Source organism: Phyllobates terribilis, unplaced genomic scaffold, assembly GCF_046119375.1.
Source record: "Phyllobates terribilis strain yellow unplaced genomic scaffold, ASM4611937v1 Scaffold_5__5_contigs__length_657084704, whole genome shotgun sequence".
Classification (NCBI taxonomy): Eukaryota; Metazoa; Chordata; class Amphibia; order Anura; family Dendrobatidae; genus Phyllobates; species Phyllobates terribilis.
The window spans coordinates 62,838,432-62,865,984 of NW_027362765.1; the positions used below are offsets into that span (position 1 = coordinate 62,838,432).

Consider the following 27,553-nt stretch of genomic DNA (forward strand, 5'->3'; position numbering starts at 1 on the left):
ATCAGCCCCCAGCGGAATACCTAGCCTTTACTAGCTATTAAAATGGGGGACCCCCCCAAAAAAAATGACGTGGGGTCCCCCCTAATTTAATAGCTAGCAAAGGCTAGGCAGACAGCTGGGGGCTGATATTAGTAGCCTGGGAAGCTCCGTGGGTATTACCCCCTGAATATTGTATTATTCCCATGAATATTGGCCCCCTCCCAGGCTAGAAACACCAGCTGTCAGCCGCCCCAGAAATGGCGCATCCATAGGATGCGCCAATTCTGGCACTTAGCCTCGCTCTTCCCACTGCCCTATAGCGGTGGCAGTGGGGTAATAGGGCTGGGGTTGATGTCAGCTTATAATGCCAGCTGACATCAAGCCCAGGTTAGTAATGGAGAGGCGTCTATAAGACACCCCCATTACTAACCCCATAGTCAAAGTTAAAAAAAAACACAAACACCCAGAATAAAGTCCTTTAATTGAAATAAACACACAATTCTTTATTGTTCTAAATTAAACCATACTTACCGTCACGCCCATTCCAGCTGAAGCTAACGATCTCCTGCAATAAAAGAAAAATAATAAAGCAACCTCATCCTTACCTTTCCATGGTTCCCACGACAGCTTCAGCTCTGCTACATCGAGATGACAGGCTGGACCGCAGCAGAACGCTGCCATCCAGCCTGTCATCCCGCAGACACTGAGAAGCGCAGGCATGCTTGCGCTCCTCAGTGTCTCGCTGTGACGGCATAAAGATGAGTCGAGGTCATGTCCAATGAACTCGGCTCACCTCATGCACGTCACTGACAGCGTGGGAAAATTCTCCTGCACTCAGCGCTTCAGCGTGAGAATTCTCCCACGCTGTCAGTGACGTGCATGAGGTGAGCCGAGTTCATTGTCGGCTCATCTGGATGCCGTCACAGAGAGACACTGAGGAGCGTAAGCAAACCTGCGCTTCTCAGTGTCTGCGGGATGACAGGCTGGATGGCAACGTTCTGCTGCGGTCCAGCCTGTCATCTCGATGTAGCAGAGCTGAAGCTGTCGTGGGAACCATGGAAAGGTAAGGATGAGGTTGCTTTATTATTTTTCTTTTATTGCAGGAGATCGTTGGCTTCAGCTGGAATGGGCGTGACGGTAAGTATGGTTTAATTTAGAACAATAAAGAATTGTGTGTTTATTTCAATTAAAGGACTTTATTCTGGGTGTTGTGTTTTTTTTAAATACTTTACTAGAAATTCATGGTGGTCATGTCTAATATTGGCGTGACCCCATGAATTTCGGGCTTAGGGCTAGCTGATAATGCCAAGCTGGCCCTAACCCCTTTATTACCCAGTGAGCTTCCGCACCAGGGCCCTGGATGAGTTGGGTACAGCGCCAGAAGATGGCGCTTCTATGAACGCCATTTTCCGGGGTGGCTGCGGACTGCAATTTGCTGCGAGGGTGGCCCAGAAAGCTTGGGCCTCCCAGCGCTGCGAATTCCAGCCCCCAGCTGCCTAGTTGTACCTGGCTGGACACAAAAACAGGGCGAAGCCCCACGTCAATTTTTTTTTAATTATTTCATGAAATAATTAAAAAAAAAAGGGCTTCCCTATATTGTTGTGTCCGGCCAGGTACAAATAGGCAGCTAGTGGTTGGGGGCAGCCCGTTCCTGCCTGTTGTACCTGGCTGGACACAAAAACAGGGCGAAGCCCCACGTCAATTTTTTTTAAATTATTTCATGAGATAATTTTTAAAAAAAGGGCTTCCCTATATTGTTGTGTCCGGCCAGGTACAAATAGGCAACTGGTGGTTGGGGGCAGCCCGTTCCTGCCTGTTGTACCTGGCTGGACACAAAAACAGGGCGACGCCCCACGTCAATTTTTTTTTAATTATTTCATGAAATAATTTAAAAAAAAAAGGGCTTCCCTATATTGTTGTGGCCGGCCAGGTACAAATAGGCAGCTGGGAGTTGGGGGCAGCCCGTTCCTGCTTGCTGTACCTGGCTGGACACAAAAATATGGCAAAGCCCACGTCAAAATTTTTGGGAAAAATTAATTAAAAAATAAATAATAATTTAGGGACTGCATCTTTATTAACCCCTCAAGTGTCATTTAGTGTTAAAATAAAGGATTTATTAAAAATAAAATTGGCGTGGGATCCCCCATAATTTTAGTCTCTAGCGGAGGTTAAGCAGATGGCTGGGGCAGATGTTTGAAGCCTGGGAAGGGGGTAATACCCACAGAGCTTCCCAGGCTACTAATATCAGCCCCCAGCTGAATACCTACCCTTTACTAGCTATTAAAATGGGAGACCCCCCCAAAAAAAGTCGTGGGGTCCCCCCTATTTTAATAGCTAGCAAAGGCTAGGCAGACAGCTGGGGGCTGATATTAATAGCCCAGGAAGGGTGCCATGAATATTGGCCCCCTCCCAGACTAGAAACACCAGCCGTCAGCCGCCCCAGAAATGGCGCATCCATAGGATGCGCCAATTCTGGCACTTAGCCTCGCTCTTCCACGCTGCCCTGGTGCGGTGGCAGGGGGTAATAGTGGTGGGGTTCATGTCAGCGCCAGCTGCCATGAAGCCCAGGTTAGTAATGATGGGCGTCTATAAGACACCCCCATTACTAACCTACAAAATGTTAAAAATAAAAAACACACACTACACCCAGAAAAAAATAATTTATTTGAAATAAAACACACCATTTTATTTAATTCTAAAAAAATAGTTACCTGTCCACTTTCCTGCGCTGATCTCCCATGCACAGCTGTCACATCTGGAGATGGTGACAGCTGTGCATGGCTGCTGTAAGCTCACACTACCGGGAACACGTCCGCTCCCGGCAGCGTGAGCTCTGACTGAGGTCACCGGAGTGCATTCAGTCAGCGCAGCTCCGGAGACCTCCTTTACGGCACTGCTGTACCGTGGGAATTTCTCACGGTACAGCAGGGCCGTAAAGGAGCTAACCGGCGCAGCGCTGCCTGAACTCCGGTGAACCCGCTTATGCAATGACGGGGCTGCTTTACGGCCCCATCATTCTAGCGGCGGCAGCGGTTCAGAGCGGTCACATTCTATGTGGCAACTCTAAACTGGAGATCATCGTGGGACACTCGTGGACTACTACGGAGGGGTAAGGATAAGGTTGTGGTTTATTAATTTATATTTTATTACAGGAGATCAATGGCTTCGGGGAATTAGGTGTCTAGGTGAGTATAGGTGTAGTTTTTTATTTTTTACTTTATTTTAGGTGGCGATCGGCGGGGACAGGTAATGTATAAACTAATTTATTGTAGGTAACCACTGGCCACCAATGACATGTATTTAAAATTTATTGGGGACCATGGGGCAGTTTAAATAGCAGGATCAGGCTGATGGGAACTACTGCTCCCATCAAGTTGATCCTGCTGGCACGAGTGGATGGGTTACAGACATAGGCCGATGGGAGTAGTAGTGTCACATCGGCCTATGTTTGCCTGCACGCAGACACCGGCAGACATCGCACAGACACAGCGCACACCCGCACACATCGCACAGACACCGCGCACACCCGCACACATCGCGCACACCCGCACACATCGCACAGACACCCACACACACACTAATCATGACGGGTCTGGGAGGTGAGGCTGACCTGTGCGACCGTGGGAAAGTTCATGTGAGTTCATGCAATGCAGTCAAGCATGAACTCACATGAACCCTCCGAGGGCACCGCGGCTACTTGAACAGCTGATCGGCATCACCTGATACTTCAGCTGTTCATTTGAAATAACCGGCGGGAAAGCGCAGCACAGAACGGGAAAGCCGGCGGTGAAGTCTTTTCACTGCCGGCTTTCCCGCCCGGGTCCTTCGCTCCCCGCTCCTTGGTGCTGCGCTCCCCGCCCGGTCCTAACTTACGATCAGGATGGGAGGTGGCGAGGGGAGCGGAGGATCGGGGTGGGAGGCTGCGGGGAAGCAGTATGGGGCTGTGTGATTGTTTAAAAGCCGGCGGCTGTTTACCGCCCGCCGGCTTTTAAACAATCAGGAGAATTCTCTCAAGCTGGGATGGCATTCTGATGACAGGCTGGATCGCAGCTGAGCGCTGCCATCCAGCTTGTCATTCCTTCAGAGACACTGCAGAGCGCAGGCATTATGGGAACTTCCGATTCCGGTATTCGATATTCTAAAAGTATCGGAATTAAGTATCGGAATTCCGATACCGCGAATATCGGCCGATACCCGATATTTCAGTATCGGAATGCTCAACACTAGCTATTAATAAACATCACAGAAGTCACCGGGCAGCACGGTGGCTCAGTGGTTAGCACTGCAGCCTTGCAGCTCTGGGGTCCTGGGTTCAAATCCCAACAATGACAACATTTACAAGGAGTTTGTATGTTCTCCCCATGTTTGCGTGGGTTTCCTCTGGGTTCTCCAGTTTTCTCCCACACTCCAAAGACATACTGATAGGGAATTTAGATTATAAGCCCCAATGGGGACAGTGATGATAATGGATGGAAAGCGCTGCGGAATATGTTGGCGCTATATAAAAAATAAAGATTATTATAAGCCTTTTTCCTGTTTAGAATGTGGGAAATGTTTTAACCAGAAATCAGATCTTGTTAAGCATCAGAGAATTCACACAGGGGAGAAGCCTTTTTCATGTTCAGAATCTGACAAATGTTTTTTTAAATGAATAAACTTTATTGAACACAAAATAATATTGTTTACAGCAGAATAATTATTTTACATGTTGTCATACAGTACAGGTACAGGAATAGTACCTATATAAACCAATTGTTCATTCAATGTCTTCAAATAACGACCATATAGTTCTCCCCTTTCCAACACAGAACTAACATCCACCCTCCCCACCCTCTCCCACATTGTGCATTACAGTAAAACCATGCCCATACTCAAATAGGTGTTACTCTTAGACAATTAGTCAAGTACATCAAACTACAACCCAGACGGGTGATAATCATAATTTATAGGATCAGTAAATGAAATAAGACATCTCTAGCCAGCTCCTCGAAAACTACAGCTGTGGATCTAATCCAGTCTCCCCATACTTTGCCAAATTTACCAACCGCCCCCTTTTTTTACATTAAAATGGAGATGGACCGCTTCTTCTACACAGGGAGGACTGGTTGCCAGCCAGTGTGTGGCAATGGATAGATTTTCTAGTCTAGTAGAGTATTTCAGCAATAGCTAACTGTACCTGGGGAGATCCTCCCACCTCCGTTAATATGAACACACAGGTTTTCACACTATACGTGGTTTGAATATTAAACACTTCTGCTATTAATCTACCAACACCCCCCCCCCCCAAGTCCCCAGTCTCAGGCATGTCCAAAACATGTGCATCAGGTCCACATTTTCTCTCCTGCAACGCGGACAACAGTCATCCATCTTTAGGCCCATTCTATACAATACCTTGGGAGTCCTCTAAACTCTATGAACTATAAAAAGTTGAGACCTTCTTTGCATTGTATTTATTCAAAGCAACCCTGGAGATTCCAGCACCTCATTCCATTCCTCTGTAGAAATGTTACCCACATCCTCCTCTCTTTTACTCTGAACCAGAGCCATGGGGTCACCCAAAATCTTTAGCAACAATGAGCTATATACCAAAGAGATGATTCCCTTCAATGAATTTCTCTGTACTACGAAGTCTAACAGCTCATTAGAGGATATAGAAAGATCAGAGATGGCTTCCTGATCCCGTATTGCGTGTCTTAGTTGCAAGTATTTAAAGAATTAAATTTCACGCAAATTAATCTCCTGTTTCAGCTGTTCGAACGACCTGAGATGGTTATCTGAGTATAGCTGATGCACTTATTTCAATCCCTGATTCTTCCATTCTCCAAATTCCACCAATCTCCGCAACTCCTGTAGATTAAAGTTATTCCAGATAGGTGTGTACTTTGAGCAGTCTGTCATTCCAAGCAGGAAAAATATATATCTTTGTACCGTGTTATCCAGTAGATAGAAAATATTAAGATTTGAGAGTCTTCAGTGGTTGATACCTTTTAATGGCTACCATCTTTTCAGTTAGCCACAAAAAGGTATCAACCACTGAGGACTCTCAAATCTTAGTATTTTTCATTCCAAACAGTCTTTTACACGTCCACCAAATTTTATGGACCAGTGACAGGGTAGGGTATAAACTCGGACTACCTACAAATCTGTGTGATTCCAGTAAATTCTTACCTCCTCCCAAGTAATTTAATACTATCGATCCTGCTTCCTGGGCCTTCTTCAGTGCCCAGCCTTGCAAGCGCTGAAATAGAGAAGCTAAGTAGCACCTCATACATGAGGCAAAGCTACTCCCCTCCCCCGACACACACCTTATTTATTTGGTGATTGCAGTTTTTCCAGTTTAGTTTTATTCTGGGGGTCCCACACCAAATCTCTAAAGCTGTTGTGCATTTTCCTAAACCAGTATTTAGGAATCCAGACAGGTGAGTAATGTACAACGTACCATTTGCATGGCATTAAGCACGTCTTAATGAGGTCTACTCTACCCAAGGCTGACCAAGGTAGGTTTTCCCATATACACACTTTGCTCCTCATTTTAATAACTAGTGGACTTAGATTTAAAGGAATAAACTCCTGTGGTTTATTAGTAATGTAAATCCCCCAGATACTTATATTTCTGAACTACTGGAATAGTGGACGGACTCTCCCAAAGAGCAGTACTCCTGGAATCCACAGGTAGAAGAGTGGATTCAGACAAGTTTGTCAGCCCTGAAAAGGTCTCAAATCTCTCAATTGTGTCCATTATGTTTGGAATAGAGTTATCCGAGTCATTAATGAATAATAATAGGTCATCAGCATATAGCGCAATCTTTTCTTCTTTGTTTCCATACTTAAAGCCCTCTATCCCCGGGTGTCTTCTAATAATACAAACTAACAGTTCTACTGCAAGTACAAAGAGAAGCTGCGATAGCGGCCAGCCTTGTCTAGTCCCCCTGAAAAGCTCAAATCGCTCTGACTTTCCCCCATTAGCCCTTACTTTAGCCTTTGGAGAGTCATATAGAATCTTTATGCATTTAATGAAATTAGGACCGAATCCCATCTCCCCCAGCACCCCTCACATATACTCCCACTCCACACTATCAAATTCCTTAGCGGCATCAAATGTAACAATAGATTCAGTGGACAGATTTTCTTGTGCCGCTTGAAGGTTTAAAAATACCTTTCACAGGTTAATGGCCATTAATTTTGAAGGCATAAACCCGGCCTGATCAGAGTGAATAACTGAGAAGACCAAATTCAACCGAGTGGCCAAGATTTTTGCTAGAATCTTGACGTCGGATATCAGCAATGATATAGACCTATATGAATCCGGGAGATCTTTCTCCTTCCACCTCTTTTGGAATCACTATGATTGTTGCTTCCCATAAAGAGTTTGAGAGGCTCCCTGACTGTAATGCATTGTTAATCATGCCCAGGTATTTTTGCCCCAAAACTTCCTCAAACCCCTTATAGTGTTCTATTAGCAGGCCATCTGACCCTGGGGCCTTGTCATTAGGCATCTTCCCCATCACCTGCTGCACTTCCTCCAAGGAAATTGGACTCTCTAGAGCATCCTTATCCTTGTCTCGCAGAACCGGTAGACTCCCCCTACCCAGATAGTCCAATAGCTCCTCTTGTGAATAATTGACTCTAGATGAGTATAGTCTAGAGTAAAAGCCCTGTAATACTTCAAATATTTCCCCTGTTTGGGTTTTAACATTTCCCTCATTGTCCTTTAAGCTACATATGTAGTATATGTAGGAGTTTTCTCTCTGCGTTTTAGCCAAGTTAGCTAGCAGACGGACAGTTGTTTCTCCCTACTCATAATAGTGCTGCTTTAAAAACATGCATTTGTTGGCCGCCTGCTCCATCTAGAAGGACCATAGCAGCTTTTGAGTACCCTTCCACTTTGCCAATTTCTCAGGGCATATGTTTAGAATATACACTTGCTCTGTCTCCCTGACTCAATCTTCCAATTCTATACCCCTTTTCCGCGAATTATCTTTAACTAAATTTCCCTAATAAGTATCCCCGCTCAGAAAAGCCTTCATGGTATCCCATACAATGTTATTTGGTGCCAACTCCTCATTAATCTCAAAAAATGCCACCAATTTCCTCAGAACGTCCTCATAATTAATTTGTTTCAGCCAGACCGGATTAATTTTTCCACTCAAAGGGTTGTCCCATCCCCATGTCAAGGGGGTTGTCCCATCCCCATGGGATCTACCTGGACCCGGAACATTAGAGGGGAATGGTCCAATAAGGATCTTAGAGCATACTCAATATAGAACAGACATGGGACCATAGATTAATTAGCAGAAGAGAAAACAAATTCAGTCAGCTCACCCACTTGATTGTCCAAAGCTCGGATTCAGCTGTGCAGCAGGGCTCCAAACAAAACATAGGAAGGGTTCCAGCCTCAGATAAAATAGTAAATATTTATTTATTTTGTATGTATTTTTAAAGTTTTTTTTGTGAATAAAAATGTTATCTGAAGCTGGAACCCTTCCTATGTTTTGCATAGATTAATTACCAACACCATGGCCATTCTCAAAAGTGGTTGGCATGAAGCTAAAGCGCAAGATTATACCCTTGCCGATGGATTCTTCCTCCACACATCTATCCACCCCAGTTCAACAGCGAAACGTCCAAATGGAGACACCTTATCTTCCCCACACACCTCCTTGGAAACTTATCCTCATTTGGATTACAAATGTTATTAAAATCGCTAAGAATTCTGCAAGTTTCAACAGGATTTTCTTAGTCGGGATGTTTGAAAAAGGAGGGGGCATATATACCACTACAATAATACATTCAAAGCATGTCACCTTACAGCGTCCCCCCACAAATCTTCCCATCTCGACTTTAAAAAGGTCAGTACATTGAAAGTGGATTTTCTTCTGAATTAGAAGGCTAACCCCCCCCGTGAGTATTTGAAGGAAACCTAGTGAAGTGCAAACCCAATCCATGCTTTATGCATCACGCTAATGGACTCAATCATCACGTGCGTTTCTTGCAGACCTACGATCATTACCCCTGATTTCTTAATATATTCGAAAATGGCTTTTCCTTTTGAATTGTCTCTGATGCCTCGGATATACCAGGGCAGATACTTAACTGCTACACCCATGAGAATCCAGGGAAATATCTGCCCATACCCTCAACAAGTTTACATTCCACCTGCAACCTAAATTTATCAAAAAATCCAATCATATGCGCACCCCTCTCCCTCCTACCCCTCCTTTACCCCCCCCCCGCCCATCTCCCCCCAGTAAAATAGACCAAGCCCTACCCGTAAGGGCTGGGGTATAGGAATATTCCAAGCTAACCACTCTTTTCCCTCTCCGAGTGCAACCAGTGAGATTATATACTCAGTGAAACTCACATGGCATTAACTGAGCCCCACTTTATATAATAATCCCTTCTCCCCCAAGAATAATAACTGTTGAGTGGGATGAGAACCGAGTCAGGAAGACCCGCAACATTAGAAAACCAAGGTGTAATGCTTATTATACACATATGTAAGTGCAAATCAACAACTGACACTTGATAAAGCAAACATCATAAAGTTACAATCCGACACTTCCCCTCTCCTGCCAGATCTGACACTCGTGTGTCCAGTCATCTCAAAGCATCTCTCGGGTTTTAAAAAAATGTGGAACCTAGTGTGACAACTCTCAACTTGGCAGGATAAATCATGGGATATTGAAACCCTGTACATGCATTCTTCTTTTGAATGTCAAGGAACATGGACCTCTTGCGCTGTTCTTCCACTGAAAAATACGGAAAAACGAGACCTTTTGGCCTACAAGAGTAATATCTGACAGATTACATGCCTTCCTCAAGATTGTGTCCTGATCCTTGAAGTGAAGAAATTTAAACAGGATAGGTCTAGGAGGCCTTCCCAGTGGACTTAGTCTCGTAGGGTCTCACTGTGAGCCATTTCCATTGCAAACAACGGGGAGAGAGACTTTTCTGAAAATCTCCAATAGCCACTTTTCGATAAACCCGTCAGGATACTTTTCCTCAACTTTCTCCAGGACGCTGACCAGCCGGACATTGTTGCGCCTTTGGATGGTTTCTAGGTCGTCCACCTGAGCCAGTAGAGGCACCAACACCTGGGAATGATTTTGAATGTCACCACGGATGGGGGGAGAGCATCCTCTCGCAGCCCCACTCTCTCCTCAACTACCATAGTACATTCCGCCAGTTTTTGAACGTCATGCCGGATAATGGGTATAGTTTATTGAATGTGGCCTACCTGGCCCTTCAATGAGGCCAGATTGGTGTTATTTTTGGTTACATTAAATATGTCCAGAAGGGAGGATTAGAATCTTTTCCCTTTGGATATTTCCCCATATTTGAAGATGTTGAAACGGATTGGGTCAGGGTATCAAAAATCCCACACAGACAGAAGTCATTATCATACCTAGAGTGGGAAAAATTAATTACTAGGAAATTGTATTCTGTTGACTATCAAAAATAATTCAGATGGGGAGAAGGTATATATGTTATTGACAAATTGTACAAAAACATATAACAGGCAGTTGTTTATGTCATGAATGTATAAACACTCACACATGGGAAACACCGCAAGTACACCCAACTGGTCCCTATACAGACTAGAAAGGCCCTAGCTGCACAAATGAAAATACCACCTCGGACTAAACTCCCTAATAGGCCATTGAGGGGTTTCTCGTACCTCTTGAGGAACCCAACGTGCGGCCGCAACACACTGTAAACAAGGGGAAAGGAAACTGGGAAGGGGAAGGAAACAAAAACATAGGGCTGAGAGGGAAAGCTGAGGAGAACCGAAAATAAAAGCAACAAATATAACTTCCCAGAAACCTAACGGTGGTAGAAGGAAAAGGTGCTGGGAGGAAAAGCCAGCAAATAAGTGCAGTGAAGGGAAGGGTGAACATATAAAATACCACCCAGAATGTGATAGGGCAAACCAGAACAGGAAAATTAGAAACATTTGGAGAGGCGCAAACCAAGAAAGGAAAACAAAGACAATAGAAACCATCAGCATTTGGACAGGGTAGAAAAGGCAGTAGCTGAGCAGACAGAAGAACCGACCCGAAAGTCACTGGTAGTGATGAGCGAGCACTAAAATGCTCGGGTACTCGTTACTTGGTTCGCGTAAATCGTAATGCTCGGGTGCTCAACCCAAGTAACAAGTACAATGTAAGTCAATGAGAAACTCGGGCATTTTTCCGGTGGCCCCCCCCCCAGAGGTCTGGAGGGGTTCTAAAAATAGGTCAAATCGATGTGATAGGGCAAACTAGAACAGGAAAATGAGAAACAGTTGGAGAGGCGCAAACCAAGAAAGGAAAACAAAGACAATAGAAACCATCAGCATTTGGACAGGGCAGAAAAGGCAGTAGCTGAGCAGACAGAAGAACCGAGCCGAAAGTCACTGGTAGTGATGAGCGAGCACTAAAATGCTCGGGTACTCGTTACTTGGTTCGCGTAAATCGTAATGCTCGGGTGCTCGACCCCAGTAATAAGTACAATGTAAGTCAATGAGAAACTCGAGCATTTTTCCGGTGCCCCCCCCCAGAGGTCTGGAGGGGTTCTAAAAATAGGTTAAATCAATGGAAACAGTGCTGAAATGACATGGGAACAGCAAGTGTAAGACCCCTGAAAACATCTCTGAATCCCAGGGCACTGCTGTGAACAATGTTGTCAGAGTATTATGCCACTTTTACGGAATGACAATAAAACATACAAAGACTAAGCTAAAATGGATTTTCCTGGGAAAAATGTTAAGAAACATCCTTTCCAGGGTAATGACTTGTATATAAGGCAAAATAAATCACAAAAAACAAAAATGCTCCCCCACACCTTGGGCCATGCTCACATGTAGTGTTTTTGATGCGTTTTTACATTTTTGCATTGCTTTCAACGGTGAAAATTACATTCACCAGTAAATGTAATTTTAAAATTTTACTACCTTATCTGGTGTGTGAAACATGATCAGGCACATCATGTTTCATTCATGAAGGAGGGACTCTGAAAGTCACAATGCCTATTTTTACAGGGCCATCAGGTGGACCTTACTATTGTTAGCGGGCCATCCGTCGGCCCTCACAATTGTTAGAGGGCCATCAGCCAACTATGCTTTGCATAGCCGTATATTGCTACTACAATATAGCATATCCATCTGAGATGGTCAAATTTTCTTTTTCGTATATATTCTGTAAAGTTTGAAATTTTGAAATTTGGATGTCCAGCAAATGGCCCTCACAATTTATAGAGTGCCAGCAGGTGGCCTACACTATTTTTAGAGGGCCAGAAGTCATCTTGAGGACAGATGAGACCAAGATAGAGCTATTTGGTAAAGTACATCATTCAACTGTTTACTGTAAATGGAATGAGGCCAACAAATAAAAGAACACAGTACTTACAGTCAAATATGATGGAGGTTCAAAGATATTGAGGGGTTGTTTTGCTGCCTCTGGCACTGGGTGCCTTGACTGTTTGCAAGGCATCATGAAATGTGAAGATTCTCAAAGTATTTTGGGTCGCAATGTAGTGCCCAATGTCATAAAGTTGGATTTGTATCCTAGGTCATGGGTCTTTCAGTAGGACAATGACCCCAAACATACTTCAACAAGCACCCAGAAATGGATGGAAACAAAGCACTGGAGAGTTTTGAAGTGGTAATTCCTGCTCCAGCAGCGTCATGTCTCCCACCACTACCTGTTACATACAGAATCTACAGAGAAACTGCAAATGGACACATTAAATCATTAAATTTTAACTTTGATTAATTTCTGACAAATTTTTAAAAAATTTCTGCCAACTTCGATGATTTTCTGTCAACTATGATAAATTTCTGTCAATTTTCATTAATTTGTGAGTACAAATCACCGTCATAATTATGAATCGGTCAATCAGTGTATGGAAGAAAGCTATCTATGTGTGGACTGTGGAAGAGATGTATGTGGCCAGAGTGAGCATTTCCAGCAGATGTTACCACCTAGCACCTGTCCCTATTCTAAATGCAGCTAACAGCGGTATCAATAGGGAATAGAATAGATTTTTGGTTTGGTTGTAGCAGCAAGGGGTGTAAGCCAATAATCCCTGTCTGGATGCGTGTAATACGCTATCCATAGTGCGATAGCTCACCCATACATGAATCACAAAGAAGAGAGGTAATATTGTAGAATAAAAAATAGATTTTAACCGGCCCCAAAGCTTTTTTTTATTTGGTATGTGGCAGCACCAACCTGTGAAGGAACGCAAGCAACCCTGCCTGCTTTGATGAATTTTTGAGTGCAGACTACATTAAAAAACATGAATTTGTGAATGAATTTTTGAAAAAAAGCAGTCAAGTTATGGACTGTGGAAGAGATGTATACGACTAGAATGAACACTCATTTCCAGCAGATGTTACCACCTAGCACCTGTCCCTATTCTAAATGCAGGTAACAGCGGTATCAATAGGGAATATAATTTTTTATTTGTTTTGTTTGCTTGCAGCAGCAAGAGTGCAGTCAATAATCCCTGTCTGGATGCGTGTGATACTCTATCCATAGTGCAATAGCTCACCCGTACACGAATCGCAGATAAGAGAGGTAATATTATAAAATAAAAAATAGATTTTGACCGGCTCCAAAGAGTTTTTTTGGTACATTGCAGCACCAAACTGTGGAGGAACGCAAGCAACCCTGCCTGCTTTGATGAATTTTTGAGTGCAGACTACATTAAAAAACATGCATTTGTGAATGATTTTTGGAAAAAAAGCAGTCAAGTTATGGACTGTGGAAGAGATGTATACGACCAGAATGAACACTCATTTCCAGCAGATGTTACCACCTAGCACCTGTCCCTATTCTAAATGCAGGTAACAGCGGTATCAATAGGGAATATAATTTTTTATTTGTTTTGTTTGCTTGCAGCAGCAAGAGTGCAAGTCAATAATCCCTGTCTGGATGCGTGTAATACTCTATCCATAGTGCAATAGCTCACCCGTACATGAATCGCAGATAAGAGAGGTAATATTATAAAAAAAAAATAGATTTTAACCGGCTCCAAAGAGTTTTTTTGGTACATTGCAGCACCAAACTGTGGAGGAACGCAAGCAACCCTGCCTGCTTTGATACATTTCTGAGTGCCAAACTATATTAAAAATCATGAATCTGTCAATGATTTTTTTTTTAAAAAAGCAATCCAGTTATGGACTGTGGAAGAGATGTATGAAACCAGAATGAATACTCATTTCCAGCTGATGATACGTAGCACCTGTCGCCATTCTAAATGGAGCTAGCAGCATTTAGAATATCAATACCAATGCATTTAGAATACCAATAGGGAATAAAATAGATTTTTTTTGTTTGGTTGTAGCAGCAAGAAGTATAAGCCAATAATCCTTGTGTGGATGCGTGTAATACGCTACCCATGTTGTGATCGCTCACCCGTACACGAATTGCAGATAAAAGAGGTAATATTGTAGAATACAGAATCAATTTGAATTGGCCAAAAATTATTAAGGAGTAGGTCTCCTAGACTGTTATTGCTTATGCAGTAGTTCAAGGGCTGCTAAAAATTAGGACACACTTTAATACCACTTTGAAGAGACGTAGTGAAGGACCTCAGAAAAATTGTATTATAAATTATTAAGGAGAGAGTCTCCTAGACTATTATTGCGTATGCAGTAAGTTTAAAGGTTGCTAAAAATTAGGACTCACTCCAATACCACTTTGAAGAGACATAGTGGAGGGCCTCAGTCAATTTTTTCTTTCCCATTATTAAGGAGTGGTCCTCCTAGACTGGTAATGCCCATGCACTAAGTGCATGGGCTGAAAAACATTTACCCCTGGGGGGTATACATATATACTTTATAGAATGTTTGAGGTAGGCCTCTAAAAAAACAATGTGAGTGTTGCATGATGATGGAAGAAGATGCGCACTTGGCTGAAGATTTGGTGCAGGCTGAATAGGATACTATCCCCAGGTAAGTATATAGATAACAGCCGCACTAGGGGTAATTTGGAAAAGTGGAAACAGTTTATTCAGATGTTTACATTCACCACACTGTTGAAAACAAATAAGATGGAGCTTAAAGCGATATGCCGTGCCGTTTCGACCAAAAGTGGTCTTTTTCAAACATCGCTATAAGATGAGATGCAATATTAACATATTTACAAAGATGACCATGATTCTATGAGTGTTAATTCAGCAAGCATATATGGGGGAGAGGGAAGAATCAAAGGAGAGGTGGGGGTATGCCCTGAAAATCCCTGAAGGGACGTGTAATAGGTGGTGTGATGGATAAGGGTACGAGCTACACATCTAAACTGGCTCCAAAACGGGGTCGGTGTGTCATAAAGGGCAGGTACTTCCTTCTGCTTGAAAAGCCTGTAAGCAATTGGCATATATAGTTTAAATAGATTTGCTCCTGCAGCGAAGGAACAAAAGGAAAAAAATGCCCAAGATAGAGGGAGCTGTGGGTGCCTGTTGCCTACCTCAGTGGTGGTGTAGGGGTCCTGGATCGGTGATTTCGCCTTTAGTTGTGTTATCACATTGGTGGCACCTGCATATGTAGGCGCTGGGGGAATTTGCACTTTCGGAAGTGTAATATCTGGCTGAGGCATAGATGGAACGCAAGTCTCAGAACGAGGCTTGGTTGTGTTCTGAGATAATATACTGTATAGCACACATTTTATATAACTTTTATATGTGACTAGCTGTACCTGGACACGTGTTGCTGTGGCTCAGTCTGGTTAAATGGAAAAGAAAGAAAAGAGAAAGCGCACGTTTCTAAAATACTTAATTTCACAATGCTTGTGGGTATACAATATTTTTTGTTGCTCCATTGTCTGTGTAGATATAGAGATTGTCTGGTTTGTCGACTCTAGAACACGCAACATATAAGATTGTTGGTTCAACGACGTTGCTCATTAATTATTTTACTCAAAGCCGTGTGCCGTTGCAAAGCTTTGGCTGGTTGATATTTCGCAACATTATAATTGGCACACCGATTTTCAATTGCAGTACGTGCGGTGGCATCCCTGGCAGATCGAGTGAATTCAAAAATTCTGTTGAATAATTAACCACTTCATCTGCTTCCACAACAGTGTCAATGGACTTGTATGTGACCAGCCTAGGGGATGGGGATGACTCGGTACCCGGGCCTTTGCCTTGGGGATGTCGCGGTGGTCGGCTCCCGGGCCCGTACCCTGGGGTCTCTCTTTAAAAAGGGTGGATAATTGTCTATTTTATTAAGAGTTCGTGATGCCACCTGTGGCTTCTGGTGAGAATCACCAACGCTGCGCAGTCCACTGAGGCCGATGATAAGGCAGCTCGATGGTATGGCTCCCCACAGGTGGAGCTAGGCCTCAGGGCAGTGTACGGAAGGGGGATGCAGGACAGGTGAGACCCAGCCGGGTCAGAGCAAGAACAGGGACAGACACGATAGACACTTCAGTACCTTTTACTGATGGAAGTTCAGGCACGTCCCGGAGCACTGTAGGGTGAAGGGTGCATATCAAGATCCTCCCCAATGAGCAGGTGTAGGGCCTCCTCCTGTTTCTTGCCTCTGCGTAGTAAGTTTCTGACCTGCCTGGAGCTAGGCCTAACTTTGTCTCTGTCCTGCGCTGGCTGACTTTGTGGTAGAGCCTTTCCTTGGAGTACACGCTCCTCAGCTTGCGGGGCCTATGTGTCTCCCGGCTCTGTTACGTATCAGCACTTTAGCGATCCTGGGACTTGTAGTTCTCCAGGGATTCTGGTTATACCTTACTGGGACATAGAGATCCCGGTAAGCTTCGGACCCGGTGTCTGGTAAATTCTTCGGGGTGAGCTAATTAAGCTCCTCTGCCCCCTATGTACTAACTCTCCACTCGCCTTCGGCCTACTCGGGCCCCTACTAGGCTACTCACACTAACGGCAGCTTGCACACCTAAAGCTCACTTCTCTGAGCTACACTGAGTCTTGGTCTGGATAAGCTCCACTGCAGGATAGCAATTGCAGGAGCTGGAACAGGCTTTTGTCCTCTGAGGTAACTCTTCTCAGACTGTACTGGACTCACTGCTAAAACCAGACTAGACTATCTGCTGCCTGGCTCCACCTTCCCTATTTATCTATCCCTAATGGGCTCCCTCTGCTGGTCTGAGGTGGAATGTGGAGATGTGTAAATGGTTATGGGGGCCTCTTGTGGAGGAATCCATCAATGCACTCTTCCAGGATCTGTGATACCAAGCGCAGCTGGGCATCACATATGTGACTGCGACGCTTTGAATGTTAGACTTAATAATATTGTTAAGTTCGCAGACGTCTTTGTTCTTGGCTGCAAGAATAGCTCGTTCACTCAGCCAATCGTGATTCTTATATAATTGGTTTGAATATTGGGAAATATTTTTTCAACCAATTGTTCTTTTGGCCTCACTAAATTGCTGAATCGTAAATGGATTGTAAATCGGAAACATTGAAATGGAATTGTAAAATATTTAGTATAGCGTGTGTTGTTTTTATGTCCAACAGATGGGTGTAGCGTGTGTTGCTTTTATGTCCAACAGATGGGTATAGCGTGTGTTGCTTTTACATCCAACAGATGGGTATAGAGTGTGTTGCTTTTATGTAAAACAGATGGGTATAGCGTGTGTTGCTTTTACATCCAACAGATGGGTATAGCGTGTGTAACTTTTACGTCCAACATCTGGTACAGTGCATTGTGAAAGTATTTGGCCCCCTTGAACTTTTCTACCTTTTGCCACAGTTCTGGCTTCAAACATAAAGTTATAAATTTCTATTTTTTTTTAGAAGAATCATCAACAAGTGGGACACAATCGTGAAGTGGAACAAAATTTATTGGATATTTTAAACTTTTTTAACAAATTAAAAACTGAAAAGTGGGGGGGGGTGCAATATTATTCGGCCCCCTTGAATTAATACTTTGTAGCGCCACCTTTTGCTGCGATTACAGCTGCAAGTCGCTTGGGGTATGTCTCTATCAGTTTTGCACATCGAGAGGCTGAAATTCTTGCCCATTCTTCCTTGCAAAACAGCTCGAGCTCATTGAAGTTGGATGGAGGACGTTTGTAAACAGCAGTTTTCAGCTCTTTCCACAGATTCTCGATTGGATTGAGGTCTGAACTTTGACTTGGCCATTCTAACACCTGGATACGTTTATTTTTTAACCATTCCATTGTAGATTTTGCTTTATGTTTGGGATCATTGTCTTGTTGGAAGATAAATCTCCGTCCCAGTCTCAGGTCTTTTGCAGACTCCAACTGGTTTTCTACCAGAATGGTCCTGTATTTGGCTCCATCCATCTTCCCATCAATTTTAACCATCTTCCCTGTCCCTGTTGAAGAAAAGCAGGCCCAAACCATGATGCTGCCACTACCATGGTTGACAGTGGGGATGGTGTTTTGAGGGTGATGAGCTGTGTTGCTTTTACGCCAAACATATCGTTTTGCATTGTGGCCAAAAAGTTTGATTTTGGTTTCATCTGACCAGAGCACCTTATTCCACATGTTTGCTGTGTCTCCCAGGTGGCTTGTGGCAAACTTCATACAAGACTTTTTATGGATATCTTTGAGAAATAGCTTTCTTCTTGCCACTCTTCCATAGAGGCCAGATTTCTGCAGTGTACGACTGATTGTTGTCCTATGGACAGACTCTCCCACCTCAGCTGTAGATCTCTGCAGTTCATCCAGAGTGATCATGGGCCTTTTGGCTGCATCTCTGATCAGTCTTCTCCTTGTTCGAGATGAAAGTTTAGAGGGACGGACAGGTCTTGGTAGATTTGCAGTGGTCTGATATTCCTTCAATTTCAATATGATCGCTTGCACAGTGCGTGCTCCTTGAGATGTTTAAAACTTGGGAAATATTTTTGTATCGAAATCGGGCTTTAAACTTCGCCACAACAGTATCTCGGACCTGCCTGGTGTGTTCCTTGGTCTTCATGATGCTCTCAGCACTTGAAACAGAACCCTGAGACTATCACAGAGCAGGTGCATTTATACGGAGACTTGATTACACACAGGTGGATTCTATTTATTATTATCAGTCATTTAGGACAACATTGGATCATTCAGAGATCCTCACTGAACTTCTGGAGTGAGTTTGCTAAACTGAAAGTAAAGAGGCCGAATAATATTGCACGCCCCACTTTTCAGTTTTTAATTTGTTAAAAAAGTTTAAAATATCCAATAAATTTCGTTCCACTTCACGATTGTGTCCCACTTGTTGTTGATTCTTCACAAAAAAAATAGAATTTTATATCTTTATGTTTGAAGCCAGAAATGTGGCAAAAGGTAGAAAAATTCAAGGGGGCCAAATACTTTCACAATGCACTGTATATAAAAACATAGTAGGTATATAAAAACATGTGTGTATTTGAATGCAACGTTTATTTTTATTTATATAGATTATATATTATATATAAATAATATATATATACTTACATTTTTATTTATACAGATATATAAATATAAGATGCTGGTGCTGTTGATAGTTATGCCCATCAGGCAGGCATGGTGGCAGCCTGTACCCTGTGACCCCTGCAGGCCTGAACTGTACACAGGTCACTAAAGAGGTCGGTACTTGTTGTCAGGTGTCACAATGGAGTCGGTCATGTCAGGGATTGCTAGTTATACAATTCCCTAGTACAGAGGAAATGTGACAGGAGGGGGTACAGAGATGAAGGCAGAGGAGGAGGGGGTTATCCGCTTGAGATGTTTCGGGCCGGTACTGGCCAGATCACAGCACCACCCCCGCCGGTGGTGCAGTGGGATTTGCACTCGCTTGCTATCCGCCCACTGCTGGGAGGCTCAGGCCCAGCTCAGCGCCCAGAGCGGAGGCCGCGGCCTGCGCCTCTCCGTGCAGCCTCCCTCTCTCCCCCGCTTGTTGTTGCACAGTTGGAAATAAGACCCACCTGCCGGAGAAGAAAAGGCCACAGCAGCAGCAGTGCCGGAAAGCAGAAGCGGCCGCCTCTAAGGCGGTGGTGGTGATGAGCAGCAGCATCTTTCGGCCTTTAACAGACGGTCTCGTCATTCCCCTTACTCCCAACCCCCACGGGGGACACGAAAGGAGCAGAGCACATGCAGCAGCTACAGCGAATGAAGGAGAGAGATAAGGGTTTAAGAATGAGATGTCACTAAGGTGGGGAGAATGCCGGGTGGCCAGGGAGAGTCAGCCTGGGACTGAACTTGTAACAACCCCCTCTCGATGTTGCTTTTACGTCCAGCAGCTGGTATATAAAAACATAGTAGGTATATAAAAACATGCGTGTATTCAAATGCAACTTTGTGTCAAAATTTCAAAGCAATCAGTGAAGAACTTTCAGAGATTTAAGATTTTGAACAAACGAACATTTACATTTCTATTTATATAGATAGATTAATGCATCTATATTTTTCTTATAGCGATGTTTGAAAAAGACCAATTTTGGTCAAAACGTCACAGCATATCGCTTTAAGCTCCAACTTGTTTGTTTTCAACTGTGTAGTGTTGCATGATGGTCACCCTGTTGATATGGTGGTGGAGGATGAGGAGAAGGAGGAGGACGATGACATAAAATAGACGAAATCCTGAAGCGTATACCCATGTCTGGGTGTAAAGGGGTGCATGGGAATAGACCCCCCCAAAAAAACCCCACTGGATTTGAGTTTATGTTCCGCTGCTATCATCTGGTGGTGTTGAAAAGTCTTGCCCAAGATAGCCTTTGTTCATTTTGATAAGAATCAGCCTCTCAGCATTTTCAGTTGACAGGCGGATGCGCCTACCAGTTATAATACCGCCAGCGGCACTAAAAACCCGCTATGACAAAATCCGCTATGACAAAACACTAGCGGCAGGGCAGGCCAGGACCTCCAAGATGTAGGGAGACAGTTCATTCCACGTGTCCAGCTTGGATACCCAATAGTTGTACGGCACAGAGGAATCACGGAGGATGCTGGTACAATCGCCAAGATACTCCTTCAGCATCTCCTAAAACTTTTCCCTCCTTGTCAGAGTACCCCACACTTCAGGGCCTGGGCACTGGGAGGGTCAGAGAAATCTGTCCCAGACCTTTGACGTGTGTTACCCTGCCTCTGCTGCATCTGGTATGTGTCTCCCTTGCCTGTACTTTTAGGTTGTCGAAGAAACTGTGACCTCTGCCGTCAGCGTTGTCAGATGAGAATGTTTTTAATAATTCTTCAACAAGGGCCTTCTGGTACTGCAACATTTTACAACATTTTATTAGACCTCACCGCCACGGGAAGGAGAGATAGAAAGTTCTCCTTGTAGCGCAGGTCTAGAAGTGTGACCAACCAGTAATTACTGTTGCCTAAACTGCATACAACGCGAGGGTCACGGTAAAGGCAGGGGAACATGAACTCAGACATGTGTGCCAGACTGCCAACAGTCAAGACTTCCCTCTCCCCACCAAGAGGACGACTGTCCATGTCCTCCTGATCCCCCTACTGGTCCTCCTCCTCGTCCTCCCTCTCCTCCTCCTCTTCAGGCCATCCACGCTGAACAGACGGTATGAATGTGGTGTGGGTAGTACTGTCTATAGTGCAGGAAACCAGCTCCTGTTCCTCCTCCTCCTCATTATTACCCAATCTGCATTGAGATGAGATAAGGCTGGGTTGTGTAGCTTCACCCTGTATAATTCTTTGCTCCATCCCATTGTGCTCTTCCTGCAAAGCCTCCTCTTTAATTGTGAGCAGCGAGCGTTTCAGTAGGCAGAGAAGCGGGATGGTGACGCTAATTATGGCGTCATCGCTGCTCACCATCTTGGTGGAGACCTCAAAGTTTTGGAGAACCGCACAGATGTTGTCACGGGTGTGTCAGAAGCAACAGACAGTCGCCCTGCAGTTGGTTGCAGAAGATCTCTACATTTGGCATTACAGACACCTTCTTAGAGGCTGTCTAGGACCCAGCGACTACATTCCTCTGGCTAATTAACGCCCTGGCCTGGGTGTATAAATACCTGCTGTCTGCTAGAGGGAGGTGCCGGTGATACTCACATTACCCCTTGTGAAGGCTCGGAGCAAGTGCATTACTTCTTCCGCTCTGGAGCTATGAGGACTGGTGTTCATCTCTCTGAAGTCAACTAAAGTTAAGCTATCTTCCCTTGTTGTCTTTAGTTGTCAGTGGGGATCGACTAGTGCTCATCCGCCTCCCTTCCCTAGCCAGAGCCTAACACCAGGGAAAGCTAGGGTGAGGTTTGCGTGCGGCAATTGGTGAAGAACCAATATAGGGATGTTAGTGGAGACAGGGTGATATTAGATCAGCCTAGGAGGTCTCCACTTCTCCCTTTCCCTAGTGTCTGGGCTCCCTTTCCCTCTTCCCTTTGTGTTGCACTAAGTCTTTCCCACACCTTGCGTGACATTTGTCAGACATGCATGCCCACTCATCAGCTCTTATGTGCAGAGGCTGACCGGAATCCCGACGGGCGTGTTGAAACTGCCCTCTGCTGCTCACAAATCCTTCCCAACATATGCAACGTTGAGTTCCAACGCGTGGTGACTAGTGATGAGCGAGCACTAAAATGCTCGGGTACTCGTTGCTCGGATCGAGCAAATTGGATTGCTTGAGTGCTCAGTCCGAGTAACGAGTACAATGTAAGTCTATGGGAAACTCGAGCATTTTTCCGGCGGCCCCCCCCGGCAGTCTGCAGAGGGCCTAAAAATTGACCAAATCGATGGGAACAGTGCTCAAATGACATGGGAACAGCAGGGGAAGACCCCTGGAAGCATTTCTGACTCCCAGGTCACTGCTGTGAACAACGTTGTCAGAGGTATTATTTTTATGGATTCACAATAAAACATACAAAAACGAAACCAAAATGAATTTTCCTGGGAAATATGTTAAGGAACATCCTTTCCAGGGTTATGACTTGTATATAAGGTAAAATAAATTATCTAAAACAAAAATGCTCCTCCACATCTTGGGCAATGTTCACACGTAGCGTTTTTGATGCGTTTTTGCACTTTTACATTGCTTTCAAAGGTGAAAAATGCATTCACCAGGAAATGGCATTTTAACATTTTACTACCTTATCTGGCCATGTGGTGTGTGATATGGGAACAGCATGGGGAAGACCCCTGGAAGCATCTCTGACTCTAAGGGCACTGCCTAAAACTGTGGTCATGTCATCAGACGTGATCCTATATTACTGCGGTAATAATACAGACATTTTTGGCAACGTGACAAATCTTAAACTCCATTTCAAATGGGCAAAGTGTGTGTCAAGGGACGGGAAAGTGGACGTTATGGTGATGGTGATAGTGCACGCAGAGGCCGTGGGCAAGATGAAACTGTGCCTGCTGAAGGAGAACAGCAAACAGCCACGTCATGTCGAACTACCTTCCTGTCCCAATTTTTAGGAGTCTGCGGAACACCACTATTGAAGCCAGAGCAGTGTGAAAAGATTGTTGGTTGGATAGCAGATAAATCTTCAAGTCAGTTTGCCACCACCACCACCACCCTGTGTTCCACATGGTCCAGTCTCAGTTGATGTGAGTCTGGACCACATTATTATTACTTTATCGCCATTTATTCCATGGCGCTTTACGTGTGAAAAAGGGGTATACGTCGCAAAAACAATTACAATAAACTTGAAAAAAAATATGACAGCGACTGGTACAGGAGAGGAGACGAGAGGACCCTGCACGGGAGGGCTCACAGTCTACAAGGAATGGGTGAGGATACAGTAGGTGAGGATAGAGCTGGTCGTGCAGTGGTATGTTGGAGCGAGGGTTACTGCAGGTGGCACGCTTGTTGCAAGAGGTGGGTCTTCAGGTGCTTTTTGAAGGTTTCAACAGTAGGCGAGAGTCAGAAATGGTGGGGTAGAGAGTTCCAGAGAAGGGGGGATGCACGGAAGAAATCTTGAATGCGATTGTGGGAAGAGGAGATAAGAGTGGAGTACAGAAGGAGATCTTGAGAGGATAGGAGGTTGCGTGCAGGTAAGTACCGGGAGACTAGGTCACAGATGTAAGGAGGAGACAGGTTGTGGATGGCTTTGCATGCCAAGGTTAGGGTTTGAACTGGAGCCAGTGAAGGGATTGACAGAGGGGAAAGGCCAGGGAATAGCAAGGGGCAGGTGGATTAGTCGGGCAACAGAGTTTAGGATAGATTGGAGGAATGCGAGAGTGTTAGAAGGGAGGCCACAGAGCAGGAGGTTGCAGTCGTTGAGAAGGGAGATGATGAGTGCGTGTACTAGTGTTTTCGTAGATTTGTGGTTGAGGAATGTGTGGATCCGGGAGATTTTTTTTACTTGGCAACAGAAGATCGCATGTAGCGATTTGAGCAGCCATGGTCACCCGAAGGTGACGGTCAGTAAGTGCAATTAGTGTCGCAAGAGGTGGATAATATTGAGACAATAGACAGAAAGTTAGGAGGAGGACCAGGGTGCGGAAGTGGAAAACGAAGTGGTGGACGATGAAGTCACTGACCTAACCTGGCAAGGGGACATGTAGAGCGAGGACAGCAGCACACAGGGGGAGGGAGGCATAGCACCACAACAGGCAGGAACAAGCAGTGTGTTGGCCACAGACACAAAGCAGGCAACTGATCCCCGGAACACCAACACAACGGAAGTTGCCAGTACAACTGTTAGGTCTTCCCGAGTCTGGCTGTTTTTTAAAGACTGTTTAGATAACCCCAAAAAGGCCATTTGCAACATCTGCCAGGCCAGCATCAGCAAGAGCAACAAAACTACCAGCCTGACCACCACCAGCATGCTCAGGCACCTGACTAGCTGGGCTGAACACCAAGGTCCAGAAACAGTGTCTGCGGGTGACACCACTGCCTCTTCCTCTGTTGTATGTGCAAGCCAATCCCCTGTCCATGGTGCATGCAAAGATGCCTACCGATCTGCAGCTGTCATTGCAGACTTGCAACCATCACCGTCCACGTCCTTGTCCCTTTGCAACGTTCAGTTGTCCCTACCACAGTCCTTTGAATGCAAGCGCAAGTATGCAGCCAGCCACCCACCCACTCACAGGCCGCAATACTAAACTGCCACATTTCTGGACTGCTTGCACTTGAAATGTTGCCTTTTAGGCTCGTGGAGGCGGAAGATTTCCAAAACCTCATGGAGGCAGCTGGGTGTCTGAAGCTAGGCAAGCTCGCACATGTACCATGCCTGGCCCATATGCTCAACTTAGTGGTTCTGCATTTTCTCAAAATCTACACGGATCTGCCAGAGTTGCTTGTGAAAGTACGCCGCGTGTGTGCCCATTTCAGTAAGTCAGCTGCAGCTTCCACCGCCGTGGCAGGGCTTCAGCAGCGTTTGCAGCTTCCAGCTCACCGACTGGTGTGCGATGTAACTGCGCTTTGGAAATCAGCGTTGCAGATGTGTGGAATGATTTTGAGCAGCAGAGAGCAGTTGTTGAGTACCAGCTTCTACACATCTGTCGGCATTCAGGTCAGCCTCCGCACATGAGAGCTGATGAGTGGGCATGGATGTCTGACATCTGTGCCCTCCTCCAAAAATTTGAGGACTCCACCAAGATGAGGAGCGGCGATGACACCATAATTAGCATCACCATCCTGCTTCTCTGTCTACTGAAACGGTCGCTGCTCACAATTAAAGAGGAGGCATTGCAGGCGGAGCAAGGAACTATACAGGGTGATGCTACCCAGCCCAGCCTAATCTCATCTCAACGCTGATTGGGTGATAATGAGGAGGAGGAGGAAGAGAACATAGACAGTCGTACTCTTGGTGAGAACAGGGAAGTCTTGGCTGTTGGCAGTCTGGCACACAAGGCCAACTTTATGTTCCCCTGCCTTTACCGTGACCACGTTGTACGCATTTTGGGCATTATAGAAAACTGGCACGGCACAAGAGAATTCTTGAAGATGGAGTTGTGAGGCTGTGATTAAGGAGGATGTCTGGCTTAGATCATTTGCAGAATGGAGGGCACAGGAGGGGTGATACACAAAATTGAGGGAAGAGATATAGGCCGGTGCAGAACTGTGGACAGTTTGGTGGGTGAGAGAGATGAGTTTGTATTGTATTCTGTAATGATTGTTTAATCTAACCCGTGCAAGACCGGCACAGGGTAGAGGCATTGGTGAAGCTGCTTGATAGAAATATGACCCTAGCTGCTGCATTCAGAAGGGATTGGAGAGGAGACAGCTTGTTTAGAGGGAGACGGATTAGAAGAGAGTTGCACTAGTGAATAAGAGCGACAGTAAGAGGTTTTGCAGTATCAAAGGTGAGAAAAGGTGGACTTCTGGAGAAGTTTTTAAGGTGCAGGTGACATGAGCGAGTGAGTGATTTTCAACGTTGAACAAAGGAAAGTTGTGTGTCAAATATGCCTCCAAGATAGCAGGCGTGCTGAGTGGGAGATATGGTGGCATCACCTAAAGGAAATTGCAAAGTCAGGTATAGGTAGGTTGGTAGTGGGAGGAAACCGAAGGAGTTCATTTTTGGAGATATTAAGTTCAGGCTCTTGTTGAAGAATTATAACAAAAAAAAAATTCCCATCTGACAACGCTGGCAGCAGAGGTCACAGTCAGATAGTTCATTGGACAACCAATGAGTACAAGCGAGGGAGACACAAACCAGATGCCGTAGAGGCAGGAGAACGCTGTCAAAGGTCTGGAACAGTTTTCTCAGACCCTCCCAGCGCCTAGGCCTTGATACACGGGGTACTCTGACAAGGAGGGAAAAGTTTTGGAAGAAGCAAGCTGGACACGTGGCATGAACTGTGTTTCTACGCCTTGGAGGTCCTGCCGGCTAGCGCTTTGTCAGAGATGGTTTTTAGTTCCACCGGGGGCATTATAACTCATTATAAAACTGATAGGCGCATCAGCCTGTCAATTAAAAATGCTGACAGGCTGACTCTTATAAAAATGAACAAGGGCTGGATTGGGTCAGACTTCTCAACACCACCAGATGATAGCATCAAACATAAACTCAAATCCAGTGGTTATTTTTTTGGGGGTCTCTTCCCATGCACCCCTTCACACCCAGACATGGGTATACCCTTCAGGAATTGTTCTATTTTATGTCGCCCTCCTCCTTTTCCTCATCCTCCACCACCATATCACCAGGGATACCGTGATGCAACATCCACATAATTTTTTTAAGGGTGTTTCTGATTAGAGACGAGCGAATATTTTTTTTGCAATATTCGCCAATGTAATTGTTGAATATTTGCCGAACATTGCCAAATGCCATTGGATTCAATGGATGCCAAAACCTAACATATACACAACACCTTCAAACAGGACCAAAAGCTGCCAAAACACCAGGAAAGTGCCATCAATTGATCCAGAGTACAAGTAGTATAATTCTTATTATTTATTATTATAGTGCCATTTATTCCATTGCGCTTTACATGTGAAAAGAGGTCACTGACTGGTACAAGAGCAGAGGACCCTGCCCGCGAGGGCGCACAAACAGTCTATAAGGGATGAGTGAGGATACAGTAGGTGAAGGTACAGCTGGTTGTGCAGCGGTATGGTGGAGCAAGGGCTACTGCAGGTTGTAGGCTTGTCGGAAAAGGTGGGTCTTGAGATTCCTTTTAAAGGTTTCAACAGTAGATGAGAGTCTGATATGTTGGGGTACAGAGTTCAAGAGTAGAAGGGATGCATGGGAAAAATCTTGTATGCGATTGTGGGAAGAGGAGAGAAGACGGGAGTAGAG

The 27,553-nt window shown here is 44.8% G+C and overlaps 1 protein-coding gene across 1 annotated transcript in view; it reads left to right on the forward strand.

Annotated features, from left to right (window-relative positions):
* LOC141271986 (uncharacterized) overlaps positions 1-27,553 on the forward strand; it is a 1,184,418-nt gene that overhangs the window by 875,292 nt on the left and 281,573 nt on the right. The gene's annotated exons all lie outside the window — the stretch shown is intronic.